The sequence below is a fragment of the Stenella coeruleoalba genome (genome assembly GCF_951394435.1).
Source record: "Stenella coeruleoalba genome assembly, chromosome: 13".
In the NCBI taxonomy this organism is placed as follows: Eukaryota; Metazoa; Chordata; class Mammalia; order Artiodactyla; family Delphinidae; genus Stenella; species Stenella coeruleoalba.
Genome location: NC_137159.1, coordinates 35,094,828 through 35,109,063, shown reverse-complemented (window position 1 = coordinate 35,109,063; position 14,236 = coordinate 35,094,828). Strand labels below are relative to the sequence as shown.

At 42.9% G+C, this 14,236-nt stretch overlaps 1 protein-coding gene across 13 annotated transcripts in view; it reads left to right on the top strand.

Annotated features, from left to right (window-relative positions):
* Window positions 1-14,236, top strand: part of MEIS1 (Meis homeobox 1) — a 964,979-nt gene that overhangs the window by 131,525 nt on the left and 819,218 nt on the right. For 11 of the 13 annotated variants that reach the window (XM_079941540.1, XM_079941543.1, XM_079941545.1 and 8 more), the window contains exons 3-5: window positions 585-697; window positions 1,073-1,239; window positions 2,798-2,900. The gene's annotated coding sequence lies outside the window, so the exon portion shown is untranslated. Of the gene's footprint in view, window positions 1-584; window positions 698-1,072; window positions 1,240-2,797; window positions 2,901-4,709; window positions 4,896-14,236 lie in introns of those variants that run through there. The other 2 variants (XM_079941542.1, XM_079941529.1) reach the window with 2 other exon arrangements.

Below are 14,236 nucleotides of genomic sequence, written 5' to 3'. Positions count from 1 at the left end.
ATTGTTTAAATAAAAGTCTCATTTATAAATTCTGCTTACCTGTGGAATGAACTAATTTTTGCATCTCAGTACCAAGATTTGGAACTTCACATAGATGTATTTGAACATAAAATTTTAAAGCCATTGTTTCCGCAGCTATATGCTACAGACCCCCCTGCCCCTGCCCTATCGACCACCTGGTTAGTTTTCTGAGTTTCTGTGGGAAAGGTTTACAATGGCTGGTTCCTGGTTTGATGTCATATCGATAAATTATGGTGCTTTAAACAGATGTGATCTCACAGCGTGATCCTTCAGGGTAAATCTCGTGAAAAGGTTTCTATCCCCCCTTGGTTTCATTGTAGTTTTGTTGTTTGGAGGTTTTATGTTGTTCATTTAGTTCCCTGGCTATCGGGGTTTTATAGTCATATTTCCTTTGTTTAATATAATTTCCTTTTTTCTTTTAGCTATTTTTGTTAGGGTGCCCAAGGCTTCAGTTATGAGTGGCTGTAAAATAAAATATATTATGATTATTACAATGATAAAGTATAAGCTTTTAAGAGTCTGCTTATATTGACCCATATATTCTCTTTCTCCCTCTCTCCAAGATAACACACAGAAGCAAATTGGAAATGCAATAGAAAATGGCTACCAGTTTAAAAGCAGAAGTGAAGAAGAACAAACCCAAGTGAGCTTCAAGCTGGACCAGCTCCCAGCAGAAGTGAGCCCTGAAATCGTGCATTGTTACCTCTTCTCTCCTCTGCAAAGTGGCAAAAGATGTCAGCACCTGGGCTTGAACTTGGGCATTATTTCCCAACCTTTTTCAAGCTACCTAACTCTCTGGAGTTGTGGTTTTCTCATCTGGGAGAACTGGGAGATGGAAGGTTCTTCCCTGCCCAGGTCTGAATGAGATGTGTGCAGAAGCACTGAGCATGGTACATGGCATAGATGCTCAATGAATGTGAACTGGCACGAATATGACCTCCACTTGCTTCTTGCCCCCTCATGGTGGCTGGACTCTGGTGCTCTGGGCTCCCTGAGACATGGAAGTTTTTCCCAAGTGGGCACTAAAGCCATGTCTGTCCTTGTTTCCTAGGCTTCCTGTGCCACCTGCTCCCTGCCAGTCACAGATCCAGGCTCCATTCTGACAGAACCTTGCTTCTGCTGCCTACTATGCTTAAAAAGCAGCTGATGACCACTGAGGTGTGAGATGATAATCATTTATGAATGCCATCCCTCCAGACAACGTTTGCAACATTTCAGGTTGGTTTTGTTTTTTTTTGTTTTTTTTGCGGTACGTGGGCCTCTCAGTGTTGTGGCCGCTCCCATTGCGGAGCACAGACTCCAGACACGCAGGCTCAGCGGCCATGGCTCACGGGCCCAGCCGCTCCGCGGCATGTGGGATCTTCCCGGACCGGGGCACGAACCTGTGTCCCCTGCATCGGCAGGCGGACTCTCAACCACTGCGACACCAGGGAAGCCAACAGTGCAGGTTTTGCTTTTATTTTATTTGGCACTAGAAAAGCATTGGGAACAAAAGGAAACTTTCTAATGGTGGAATATAGGAACTGTTGTACATTTTTTATGGATGGGAAGAAGGCTTTTCATCTTGAAACTTTTCAAATCATACTCCACTGGTAACTGCTGAATCTCTCTACTCATATTGATCTCTTCCTGTGCTGGGTTGAATAGTGTGCCCCCAAATTCATGTCTACCTAGAACCTGTGAATGTGACCTTATTTGGAAATAGGGTCATTGCAGATATATTCAAGTTAAGATGAGGTCATATTGGATTAGGGCAAACCCGAAATCCAATATGCCTGGGGTCTTAATAGGAGGAGGGAAATTTGTACAAAGAGATATAGACATACAGGGGATCAGGCTATGTGAAGACAGAGGTGAAGCTTAGAATGAGGTGTTTAGAAGTCAAGGAGTAACAGGGATTGCTGGCAACCATCCGAAGATGGAAGAGGCAAGGAAAGACGCTTCCTTACAGTCTTCAGAAGGAATATGGCCCTAACAACATCTGACTTCAGAATTCTAGCCTCCACTATTTTGAGAGAATAAATTTCTGTTGTTTTAAGGCACCCAGTCTCTGGTACCTTGTTATAGCAGTCCCAGGAAACAGATACACTGACTAAGCAGGATGTCTGCTGAATGTTCAGGATTAGCCCAGTGGGTCCAGCAATAGGGAGGGGTTGCAGGGAGATTTTGGTGTCAGGTAAGTGATGTTGGCTTAGAGTAGAGCCTTGAGTGTAGGACATGAAGTGTGTGCTCTTCAGCTGGAGGAAGGGTGCGTGTAGGTTGTGTGGAAGGACGAGTGATGCTGAGTGAGTAACTGCCTGAGTTCAAGGAGGGTAGGCTTCACTTTACAAAAGGAAAGTGCTCTTAAAACATGCCACATGAGGGCTTCCCTGGTGGCGCAGTGGTTAGGAATCCACCTGTCAATGCAGGGGACGCAGGTTCGAGCCCTGGTCCAGGAAGATCCCACGTGCCGCAGAGCAACTAAGCCTGTGCACCACAACTACTGAGCCTGTGCTCTAGAGCCCGCTAGCTACAACTACTGAGCCCGCGTGTTACAACTACTGAAGCCCGTGCGCCTAGAACGCATGCTCCGCAACAAGAGAAGCCACCACGATGAGAAGCCCGCGCGCCACAATGAAGAGTAGCCCCTGATCACCGCAACTAGAGAAAACCCTTGTCCAGCAGTGAAGACCCAATGCAGCCGAAAATAAATTTTAAAAATAAATAAATTAACAAAACCCCCCAAAATACCAAAAAAACATGGCATGTGAGCTAAATATTTCTTGAATTTCTCTAGGAGGAAGCGAAGTTTAAAGGGATCACTGGCATTTCAAGAAACTAGAAATGTTTTTACGAAGTGGAAAATCTACTCCGCTCCTCAACCTGGGGATTGTTATATTGTAAGTTTCCATCCTTACACTTGTGAAAGTGAGGACTCCCTGAAATGCAAGCAAGAGCCCAAGGAGGTTTGGGAGAGTGAAGGGAGGCCGACTTTCATTTTCTATAGGGAAAAACAATAATACAACTCTGCTAATTTAAGAATTTTAGAATGTTCTCTTTAGACACTTGATAATTTATTTCTGAATGTTAAGGAATAGAATTCAGCAAGAAGAGGCTATTGTGTGTCAAAATAGAGGAGGCCCTTACTCGATCATTTGAAATAGCAGAGAAAAATAGTGTTGTTGAACCATCCAGTCAACAAACATTTTCCAAGTGCCTGTTACATGGTAGACACTTTATCAGGCACCTGGGGAGAAAGATACCAAAAATCTCTATCCTTGCCCTCAATGACATTGGGGGAGGGGATACACAAGCTTGTAAATGTGTAATTATAGCAATAGCTAACATTCCTGAACATCTGCAAAATGCCAGGCCCCGTGCAAAATGTTCTACATCCAGGACAGCATCATTTATGCCCTACAGCCCTATGAAGTAGGTTCTGTTACTGGCCCCATTTTGCAGATGAGAAAACTGAGGCTTGGAGAGAGTAACTTGCCTACTGTTAATCAACTAAGTAAGTGGCGAAGCTGAGATTCAAACCCAGGTCTGGGACCCTGAAGCCTCCACTTTTCATCACTGTGAGTGGTTGAGATGTAGCTGATGTATAGGCTACAGCGTCAGACTCCCTGGGTTTGATTCTCATACCCACTTGCTGCTAGTTGTGCCCTTGAACAAATTACCATACCGCTCTGTTCCTCAGAGAAGGCTAATGGCAGTACCTGCCTCCATAGCCTATTGTGAGAGTGAAATGGTCTGACGCAGGTGAGGTGTTTCACATAGCACCCAACGTGATCAGGGCGGTCAGGAAACACCAGCTTTTGTTACTACATGCTGGTGGGAGCTACTGTAGGGTTGTCACCAGAGGGCTGTGGAGCCCGAGAAGTTCCCAGATTAGGCTCTGCCCCACCTGCATGGTGCTTTGATCCTGGTCCAGGCACAGATTTTTTTGAGGTCAAAAAGGGAGATTTGGGCTTCCCTGGTGGCGCAGTGGTTGAGAGTCCGCCTGCCGATGCAGGGGACACGGGTTCGTGCCCCAGTCCGGGAGGATCCCACATGCCGCGGAGTGGCTGGGCCCGTGAGCCGTGGCCGCTGAGCCTGCGCGTCCGGAGCCTGTGCTCTGCAACGGGAGAGGCCACAACAGTGAGAGACCCGTGTACCGCAAAAAAAAAAAAAAATATATATATATGTATATATATAAGTGCTATTTGGGAGTGGTGGAATAGTAGCTTCCGGTATTTGGGAATACTTCACCTTAAGTCATTTGAACACATGTATCCTAGCAGAGATCTGGGTTCTGAGAAAATGGCAGGTAAACTTACAGAACAGGTAAATTGATGAGGACTGGGGATGGTCTAAAGCTACCTGGTACTGGTGGCGTTTTGAAGTGCAGAGGCTTGAACTCGAATCTAGTTCTTTGCTAACTCCAGTGGAACCTTCAGACATAGGCGCCAATATCACCCCCTCTAGGAAAGCCTTCTCTGACCACTGCCTCCCCCAGAGCCCCTCACCTGAGTTCTCCTCATTCATTCTGAACACCTCTAGCGTAGAACTCACCATACTTTGTTGGAATGATCTCTTGAGGAGTCTGCTCTCTTACTCCAGCCCCCCAAATATTTCTAACACCGTGGAAGCACCACATAGTAAGTACCCACGTCATAAATGGACAGAAGGAGGTATTATCAGATTAACAAAAAGAGGGGGAATGGGTCCAGAAAGGGGGCACTCGGAGTATGCTGACAACAATAGTCTCTCATTCCATAATCTTGTATCAAACAGGCTCTACGTACTTGAACTTAAAGTCCAATGTACTGTCAATCTGCTCACCTTTTACAACATGAATTCTACCTGGAATAATTCTTTTTCTCCATCCAGACCTGGAAACTCACAAATCTCAGGTAGTGTGCTTTACCTTCTTGGAAGCCAAGTAACTGTGGCTAGCCTGGGTTCAGGAGAAAGAGGGGCCATTGATGGATCCATTTTTCCTACCCTCCGAGAAAAAAAGACAGAGACCGGTTAAGCTTAGGCAAAATCCACTGTAAGGCAGGGAGCATTACCTTGGGAAGAGAATCTGCTCTGTCAAGGCCACCCATCATTTCCTTCACATCTACAACATGGTGGGCAATCAGGGAATTTTATGCATTTTCAGATCTGCTGTATCATCTGGGACAGCTCTACCATCTGAACCTGAGATGTTGAAAATGATTCTTCTAAATACCTTCTCAGGCAGCTTTAGGATGACTTCAAAGTTGAAAAAATAAATTGATGGTAGAAAATTACCTCCCCTTCTTTTTTTTTCTTTTTTTTTTTGTTTTTTAGGACATTCCATTCCAAATCAGTGAAGATAGGCTCCAATTGCTAGATTTTGTTTGAAATTTCTCTTCCGGGTAGAACAGTATTCTTGCTCTGGTTTGGCAGAAGCAGTCCTTTCCTTAATCTAGGCCAAAGTGTGGCCGTAAAGCAGGCCAACAGGAATAATGTGTTTGGAATGTATTGTTATTTGTTACCAGGAGGGTTTATAGCACACGACTTACCTAAACAAATGAAATCTAAAAGTTTGGATTACAAAGGGCCATACATTTAAACCCACTCAGCTTATCTTTGCTGGGGCTTACCTCTTTTTGAAAATGGCTTCCCACTCTAACTCCTACTATACCTGCTTTTTTGATGGGGGTTAAAAGAAAGGCCTGAACAAACTGGTGCTCTGGAAGCCCCAGATGCTGAACCACGATAAGGGAGAGAGATCTGAGAGTGGGAGCAGGGCCCTCTGCACCAGGTCAGCCTTGCTGGCTGCTCACAGCAGGCAAGTTGCTTCCCCGAGTCTTGGGGAAAGTAGAACGTCATGGTGTCAAGAGTATGGGCTTGGGAGCTCGTAGACTTGGGTTCAGATTCCAGCTCTACCACTGACTAGTTGAGGGACTTCGGCCCTCACACAGTTCTCTTTTTCATTATTTTCTCTTCTTGAATGGGTAATATTTTTACAAGTTTGAACATTTAAAAACTATAAAAATATATGTGCTTAGTGTCTTATTCTCTTCTGTCCCTACTCATTTTGCTTGCCTTTTCCCTGACCCCTATAGACAACCTTTGTTATTAGATTCTTATTTTTCCTTTTGGTGGTTTTTAATGAAAATATAAGCAAATATAAATATATGCTATTATTTTCCTTCCTTTTTTGCTCCCAAAGCATCATACTATATACACTGCCTTGAACCTTGTTTTTTGCATTTTTAACATCAGAACATAAATGTCTTCCTTATTTTTTACAGCTGTCAGTATTCCATTGCATGGATGTACCATCCTTTATTCAACTGGCACGCTATTGCATTGTTTCCAGACTTTCGCTATTAGAAACAATGCCACAAGGAACAACATGGTATACGTCCTATGTATGCTGGTATGCCTTCAGGATTACCTTTATTGGGGCAAAAGATAAACACATCTGTAATTTCAGTAGTGCTTGAACCACTTACTGGACAGGCCATGTTAGGGCAGTTGGTTGCCTGCTCTGATCCTCAGTTTCCACCAAGTGTGAAATGCTCACCTCCTCAGGTGGTTGTGAGGATTAAATGAGGCAATGGTTGTAAAGCGCTTAGCACAGGACAGCACTCAATAATAATAGCTGTTAATTGTCATTAAACAGAAAATTTCAAGTCTGTCAATCCTTTTGTCTCCAGGGCCTGGAACAGAGTTAGTCTCTTAGTAGGTGCTCAATAAATATTTATTTATTGAGTACGGTAGGGACACCATTGAGATGCTATTACTTGCTTCCTTCCATGTCTTTTCATGAAGATAGATCTCTTTCTGGTCTCAAGATTAACTGTACTTCTAAACAAGCCGTTTGATTTTCTCCTATGGACACTGGAAAATGCAATGGATAGTGTTTTCCTCTTTTCACCTTGGCTGCTAGGAGGCTCAGAGCCAAATTTGCTAGTCTCCTCTGGCTAGTATGCAGACCATTAGGGCAGCTGTATTGTAAACCAGTGTTTCTCAAACTTAGCTGTACAGTAGAATCACCTGGGGCATTTCAAAGAAAATCCTGATGGCCAGGTAACATTTTATACCAATTAAATCAGGATTTCTGGGCATGGGACCCTGGCATCAGTACTTTTTAAAGCTCCTCAGGGGATTCCAATGCACAGACAAGGTTGAGAACAGGTATTCTAAACTAACCTTATCCCTAGCTTTATCTCATTTTTCCTATCCTTATTTTTTCCTCCATGGTCATAAATATTATTTCTCTTATCCTCTTCATTTGTATCTTCACCTTCCATGTGGAAAGTGATACATAACTTCTTATGAGTCATCAACAGCATGATGCTTGGCAAAAAAAGAGGCAGAGGAATAGAGAAGAAAATTGGGTCTCTCTCTAGAGAAAAATTCATTTATTCATTTATGCATGCATCATTCATTTATATTCAGCAAATATTTATGAAGTGCTCTGGGCTCAGTTCCATGTTTTGGGAATGGGAATTACCTCCACGTTTGGTGAAAATAATGTCTAAGAGAGATTCTTCCTAGTGAATATGTTATTTTAGGCGTATGATAATGTCAGGTTGTCTGATAGGAGTTGTGCTTCTGACAATTCTTTCGCCCTCCAGGGAGGATCTTGGCATTTACCCAGAGAAACATTCTAACATGTCCACAGGAGGGAGTGGTAAAGAACTTAGAAACGTGTCAGTCACTAGAAGGCGTCTTGGCCCCGGGAAAGCCAAGTATTTGTATGATGGAGGCATGGAGTGGATTTTGGCTTACGTCTTTCATCACTTGGCTGAGTCCCTTGTCAGATAAAAAGTAGCCGCTGAGAGCATTAGTGGAAACAATCATCAGCCTAAGCTTCCTGTAAGAGCAGCAGACTGGGCTGAGGAGGCCTGGGTGTGGGCTGAAGACAGCGGCAGTGGTCCTCATCCACACAGACCCATCGTGGTCAGAGCCCTCGTGGCACCAGCCGAGATGCATCCTGGCTGCGTGCAGACACTGCGGCCAGTCTTCCAACAGCAGTGGTCCCCGGTCAGTGGTGAGCCCAGGACGGACAAGCGAAGCAAAGAGGTGCCTGCAGGCCCCTGGTGACAATTTGGACAAGCAGATTTCTTATCTGAAGGTGGACTCTGCTGACGGTGTGGGCCTGGCTGCCTCCATGGGGGCAATGCGGTAGTAGAAGCAAGCCAGCAGCAGTGGTCACCCCTAAGCTGGGTTGCCCCTTTGCAGCCGGCTTCTCTGCCCAAGGTGAGAAAATGGGGAACACTCCCCAGCGGGTGCAAATATGTAGAAGGAATTTGAATAGAATCCATCCCCACCCCCCCCACCACTTCCTCCAGGGAGCATGTTTCCTCCCTCCCTCTCCATTTTGTTCTCATTTTCAGTTCTTCTGTGTCCAGCTAAAACCTTTCTGTTGTTAAAAATGAAATTAGAACCAAAAGGAGAAGGGGGAGGCTTTGTGGCCAAAGATGACACTGAAAAAGGTGGCAGTTAGTGGCAGCTTTACGTTTCCCCAGCTGGTCAGAATCCCTCAAATAAATATGCAGAAAGTCACCGACGTCTCTGGTACCCACAGATCCGCTGAAGTAGAGCAGCACTGCGGGACCACTGCGTGCCCGTGAGCTCTTGCTACAGCGGTGCCACTCGGACCCCAGGGACCTTCCAGCCTCCCTCCCCTGGACTTCTCCCCTTCTTCTTTCTTGGGCTTGGGGCTCTTCTGTCCTGTCAGCACCTACCCCAATGCTGTGAATGCCCTTCCCCAGTTCTGGAAAGATTTATGTCCTTTGGAGGAGCAGGTTTTAGAGCCAAAAGGTTTTTTTGTGATGGGCAGAAGCACCAATAACGACACCACCGTGGCCTGGCCCCTTGGTAGAGGCCTGTGCGGTCAGATTTTTGGCCAGTAGGGTGACGTGAGGGGGCTCTCCCTGGGTCCTGAGTGACTCAAGTGCCCTCAGAGGAGTGAGGACCAATGTGTCTGCTCAGGTTTCCCTCACCAAGAGGCAAGCTCTGCAGGGTGAGGCCTCGGCTAAAATCTACGGTGAGGCCTTGAATTGGCGCAGCTTTTTCTGACAGGGTTTTCTGGCCCACTGGGCTGAGCTCTGCCAAAAAGCCATCTGAGCCCTCACTTTAGTGCTGATGTAAGGAAGTGATTATGACTGGAAACCTGAATCTGGAATGTGGTCTCTTCAGGCCCAGGGTACTTCTGGTGCGTCTTGCTGGGTAAAATGGGCTTTTCCAGCTCCGTGGGCGGCCTCACTGCGACTGGTAAGAGCATCTAGCTGGGAGGTGTGAGTCGTGGTCCAGCTTCGGTGAATCACCCACTGTGTGACTTGAGACAACTCACTTAGCATCTCTGGGCCTCACATGAACCTCTCAGCACTTTCCACTTCAAGACAGTTTATGTAATCAAGTGTGTTATTAATATGGTGTCATTCTTTTCCCATAGTTTATGTAGACAGGAAGTGGAGTTGTGCTAGAAAGAAACCCAGCGAAGCTAAAACACACAGACACAAAATCCCTCGGCATCTCTCCCGTTGAGTTTCAGTTGTCAGAAGGTGCTGCTAAAGGACAGCTTGATTTTTCTTTATGCAGCTTGTCTGCAAATGGCGCTAGAATGAAAATATTCCCTTTCATCTTTGTGACAGAAATATGCTTCAGTAATTCTTTGTGAAAATGTAGATGATACGCTGCCGTAGTTACAGTGAGTTAGGTTTAAGTGGCAAATGCCTACTGATAAAGACTTAATTAAAGACACAGTAGCAGTGGGAGGTCATTATAGTCATTACAGTCCTGGCTGTACTGTGAGGGCCCAGCACTGAATTGCAGGAGCACATTATCGCTACGTAGTGTCTTGGTGTGATGGGGCACAGTGATCCCATTCACTGTACTTAGACTTTCCTTGACGGTGGGATCGGTGCTTTATGCGAATGCCCTGGTTCCACTCTATTTTAATGTCGGTTCTGTGCCTCGTTTAAAAATACGTGATGGAGTAAATCAGTAATCTCATGCAGGGGCTTTCTGTTTCATCTTTTTTTTTGGACACGCGGGGTATGTGAAGGGTGGTGAAGGTGCCCTGGATCTTCTTTATGGCAGCATCTGTAAGCCTTAGAAGGGGGAATTCTGAGCCCTTGTAGAGGAAAATGTGGTGAGGCCAGCAACTCTGTCTTTGCCTGGGATGGAGCCATGGGTGGTGCAGTGGGAAGGCCTGGCATAGCTGACTTCGAGGTGGTGGTGAGGTGTGGCAAACTGCTGGTTCCCATTTCTGAGCAAGGAAGCAGAGCTGTCAGCGCTGCCAGGGGCCTCTGCCTCTAGGTCTGTCCAGGGCGCTGTTACATCACTTTGAGAGCCCTGCTCCAGGCCAGATCCCAGGCAGAGTGCCTTTGTGCATCTCAGGACAGACACTTCCCCAGACTTGCAGGAAAAGGGCAGGGTCTTGAACTGGGTTTCTTGTCACGTAGGTTGGAATAGTGGTGTCCAAGGATAAGAGTCACTAGCAGTTTGCCAATGTGGCTAAGAATATTGTCAGCATTATTAGTTACCTCCAATTGAATAAATAATAAAGGTAGTTTAAGTGTGAAGGTCCATCAAAATGGGAGTCTTCTAAGAAAGTAGAGCGGTGGTTGCTAGAGGCTTGGGGCAGGGGGAAGTGGGGAATTATTGTTTAACGGGTACAGAGTTTCAATTTGGGAAGATGAAAAAGTTCTGGAGATGGAGAGTGGTGATGCTGCACAACAACGTGGATGTACTTATGCCACTGAACTGTACACTTAGAAATGGTTACGATGGCAAATTTTAGAAAATGCCAGTCTTCTGCCTCTTTGAAGTCTGAGATAATTAGTTTGTGAGTTATTAGATATTCTGTTCATCAGCTGACATTGTAGAAGGTTTTATCCTTTTTCTCAGAGACACTCTTTTTTCTGACTCTTGCCTTGATGTTTCTTCAATAGGCATTTCTGTTCTATTTCTGGTCCCTGACCAGAATGATGTAATGAGATGTACAGATCCAACAAGATGAGACTCATGGTGTACGATTTTAGGACATCCAGGAAATGCACCTCAAAATATCTTCCCCATCATTCTGTTGCTGATGCTGGCAAGAGTCCGACTAGTAATTCATTCTTTGGGTTACTTTAGAAGCTATGGATAACTCTAAAGAAACAAAAGCATGTCCAGGAAGGGGCTCCTTGACTCTTTCAGAGTAGTCCTAGGCCATCAAGGCTCAGATGAAATTCAATGGGACCCCGCAAGTCCTCCTTAGGTCCTGAGTCCTGATACTTCCTGAGCTTCTTGGCTGGTTCCTGACTATGGTTATTGGTTAAGACCTGGCTGTTGGCTGCTTGATTTGACTGGTCACAACTCTCAGCTTACTGGTTGGATCTGACTTTGCTTTGCCTAACTGAATCATCTGCTGCCTCCTGGCCCAGCTTTGATATGTAGCTGCATCTCTTCTGGCATCTACCTCTAGCAAGTCCCAAGTTTGAGTTTTACCATGTTTCACCAGTGTTCAGGGGCTTAGTTGAAAATGCCAGTAATCTCTTAAGGAGTGACTACTCCTCCTTGAACCACTCAAGGATGAAGTTCCAGAAAGAGAAGTATTGGATCCTTGGTTGGATGGTGGGACTAGGATGGAGAGAAATATTCAGTGATGGAAGATTTTAGCACCTCACTCTCAGCAATTGATAGAACTGGTAGACAGAGATCAGCCAGGCTACAGAAGACCTGAACAAACCGTCAAACAGTAGGATCTAATTGACATTTATAGAACACTTCACCCAACAATAGTGGAATATACATTCTTTTCAAGCACTCATGGAACATTCACCAAGATAAACAATATATTTTCCCCCTTTCTTTTAAAAGAATTAAAGAAAATTTTTATACAATTTTTAAAGGTTGCCTTCCATTTACAGTTATTACAAACTATTGGCTATATTCCCCGTGTTGTACAACACATCCTTGAGCCTATTTTATACTCAGTGGATTGTACCACCCACTCCCTTACCCCATGTTGCCTCTCCCCATCTCCCCACTGGTAACCTCTGTTTTGTTCTCTATATCTGTGAGAAGATAGACCATATTTTTTTTCTCATTTTATTTTATTTAAAAATATTTTTACTGGAGTATAGTTGCTTTATAATGTTGTGTTAATTTCTGCTGTACAGTAAAGTGAATCAGCTATATGTATACATATATCCACTCTTTTTTAGATTTCCTTCCCATTTAGGTCACCACAGATCACTGAGTAGTGTTCCCTGTGCTAAACAGTAGGTTCTCATTAGTTATCTATTTTATACATACTAGTGTCTATATGCCAATCACAATCTCCCAATTCGTCCCATCCCCCCTTCTCCCCTTGGTAACCATGTTTGTTCTCTACATATGTGACAGATAGACCATATCTTAAATCATAAATCAAACTATAAAATTTAAAATAATTGAAATTATATTATTTTCTTGAACCATAATGGAATCAAGCTTGAAACAATAAAAAGACAACAGAAAAATCTCCAGATATTGGAAATTAAACAACACAGTTCTAAACAACCCATAGGTCAAAGAGGAAACCATCAAAAGGAATTTTAAAAACACATAGAATTGAATAAAAATGAAAACAACAGATCAACATTTGTGGGATGCAGTGCTAAGAGGGAAATTTATACCACTAGATGCTTGTGTTAGAAAAGAGGAAAGGTCTCAGATCAATAATCAAAGTTTCTACTTCCAGAAACTAGGAAAAGAAGATCAAAATAAATGCAAAGCAAATAGAATAAAATAATAAAGAGCATAAATAAATGAAATTAAAAACAGGAAAATAACAGAAAAATGAATGAAACAAGTTAGTTATTGAAAAGAAATTAATAAAATTGATAAATCTCTAACAAGGTTGACAAAGATTTAAAAAAGATACAAAAATCCCCAATAACAAGAGTGAAACAGAGGATATCACAACAGATCCTGTAGTTATTAAAAGGATAATAGGGCAATAGTAAAAACAAGTTTATGCTCAGACATTCCAAACATAGAAGAAATTGACCTATTTCTCAAACACAAGTTACCAAAATTCAGCCAAGATTAAATGGATAACCTAAGTAATCCTATAATTAATTTAAAAATGGAATTTGTAATTAAATAGCTACTGAAAAAGAAATCTCCAGGCTGAGCCGGTTTTACTGAGAGGATTTTGTCAAACATTCAAAGAAGAATTAACACCAATTTTACACAATCTATTGCAGAAAATAGAAGAGGAGGGAATACTTTCCAACTCATTTTATGATGTGAGTGTTATCTGGGTTCCAAAACCAGGCAAAAAGAGCACACAAAAAAGAAAACTATGTGCAAAATCTCTTATGAACTTATATGCAAAAATCTCCAACAAAATTTTAGCAAATCAACTCCAACACTGTATAAAAAGAATAATAGAACATGACCAAGTGACATTTATTCCAGGTATGCAAGAGTAATTGAATATTTGAAAATGAATCAATGTGATCCACTAGCCCAACATCATATGATAATATCAATTGAGGCAGAAAAAACATTTGACAAAATTTAATACCTATTCTTGATAAAAATTCTCAGCATATTAGGAATAGATGGGAACTTCCTCGAACTCATAAAAACCCTACAGATAACTTAATGGTGAACGACTGAATACTTTCCCTCTAAGATTAGAAACAAGACAAGGATGTCTGCCTTCACTACTCTTATACAACATAGCGCTGGAAGTTCTAGCCACTGTGTTAAGGCAAGAACAAGAAATAAAAGGAAGATAGTTTGGAAAAGAAGAGATAAGACTGTGTCTGAAAACAACATGATCCCAAGGAGTCTACAAAAAACCTTCTAAAACTGAGTTCGATAAAATCAACACAGAAAATCGATTGCATTTCTTTCTACTGACAATGAAAAAAAAATACAGCACTATCCACAATTGCTGCAGAAAATGAAGTACTTAATGAAGTACTTAGGTATAAATTTAACAAAACATGCAGAATCTGTGTGTTGAAAATTACAAAATGCTGATAAAAGATCTAAATATTTGCAGACATAATGTGGATTGGAAGACTCAACACAATAAAGATAACAATTCTCTCTAAGTTGAGCTATAGGTTTAATGTAACTCTTAGCAAAATCTCAACAAAGTCTTTTGTAGGCTATACAAGCTTGTGCCAAAATTCATATGGAAAGGGAAAAGCTCTCTAATAGCCAGAAAAAATTTGAGGAAGAGAAATGTTTCTTCTTGATATTAAGAATTATTATATAA